The sequence below is a fragment of the Orycteropus afer genome, unplaced genomic scaffold (genome assembly GCF_000298275.1).
Source record: "Orycteropus afer afer isolate SDZICR_OR568_19922 unplaced genomic scaffold, OryAfe1.0 scaffold00112, whole genome shotgun sequence".
In the NCBI taxonomy this organism is placed as follows: Eukaryota; Metazoa; Chordata; class Mammalia; order Tubulidentata; family Orycteropodidae; genus Orycteropus; species Orycteropus afer.
Window position 1 is genome coordinate 632,482 of NW_006921699.1, and position 1,601 is coordinate 634,082.

A 1,601-nucleotide genomic window follows, 5' to 3' on the forward strand; every position below is an offset into this window, starting at 1 on the left:
CTGAGGCTATAAATCTTTATGGAAGTAGATTTCCTAGTCTTCCTTCTGAGGAGTGGCTGGTAGGTTTGAACCTCCAACTTTCTGGTTAGCATCAGATGCCTTAGGCACTAAACCACCAGAGCACCTTATTCTAGGCATCTGTGAGCTGAAATGGACTGGTTTTGGCCATTTTGAATCAGACAACCGTATGATCTACTATGCCACAAATGACAAATTGAAGAGGAATAGTGTGTCATTCATCATCACAAAAAATGTTTCAAGATCTATCCTGAAGTACAATGCTGTCTGTCAGTGATAGGATAATATCCATACATCTACAAGGAAGACCATTCAATACTACCATTATTCAAATTTATGCATCAACCACCAAAGCCAAAGACAAGGAAATTTAAGATTTTTACTAACTTCGACAGTCTGAAATTGACTAAATATGCAATCAAGATTATTACTAGTGGTTGGAATGCAAAAGTTGGAAACAAAGAGAATCACCAGGACAAAGGACTTTCCAAATACAGCAGCATCGGTGGTAGAAATGATGCTGAAGAGTGCGTGATAGAATTTTTCAAGACCAACAACTTACTTATTGCAAATACTTTTCTCAACATAAAGGGTGGCTATGCATGTGGACCGCACCAGATGGAATATATAGGAATCAGATCAACTACATCTGTGGAAAGAGGTGATGGAGATTCAATATCTTCAGCCAAAATGAGGGCAGGAGCTGTCTGTGGAACAGACCATCAATTCTCAAATGCAAGTTCAAGTTGAAGCTGAAGACAATTAAAACAAGTCCATGAGAGCCAAAACATGGCCTTAATTATGTCCCACCTGAATTTAGAGACCATCTGAAGAACAGATTTGATGCATTGAACACCAATGACCAAAAACCAGATGAATTGTGGGATGACATCAGGAACATCATATATGAAGAAAGCAGAAAAACCAAAACCAAACTCACTGCCATTGAGTTGATTCTGACCCGTAGATACCCCCACTGGATTTCCAAGGCTGTAAATCATTATGGAAGTAGATTGCCCACCTTTCTGTCATGGAGCAGCTGGTAGGTTTGAACTGCTGACCTTTTTGTTAGCAGCCAAATGCCTTGTCTACTGCACCACCAGCACTCCTTGAAGGCAAAAGATCATTAAAGAGATGAGAACAGAAGAAAAGACCAAAATGGATGTCAGAAGAGACTCTGAAACTTGCTCTTGAATGGAGAAAAGCTAAAACAAATGGAAGAAATGGTAAGATAAAAGAGCTGAACAGAAGATTTCAAAGAGCAGCTCAAGAAGACAAAGTCAATTACTATAATGAAATGTGCAAAGACCTGGCATTAGAAAACCAAAAGGGAAGAACATGCTCAGCATTTCTCGAGCTGAAAGAGCTGAAGAAAAAAATTCAATCCTCATTTCAATATTGGACGATTCCATGGCAAAATATTGAATGATGCAGGAAATGTCAAAAGAAGATGGAAGGAATACACAGAGTCACTGTATAAAAAAAAAAAAGGTCAATGTTCATCTCTTTCAGGAGGTGGCATATGATCAAGATCTAACAGTCCTGAAGGAAGAAGTCAAAGCTGCACTAAAGAAATTGGTGAA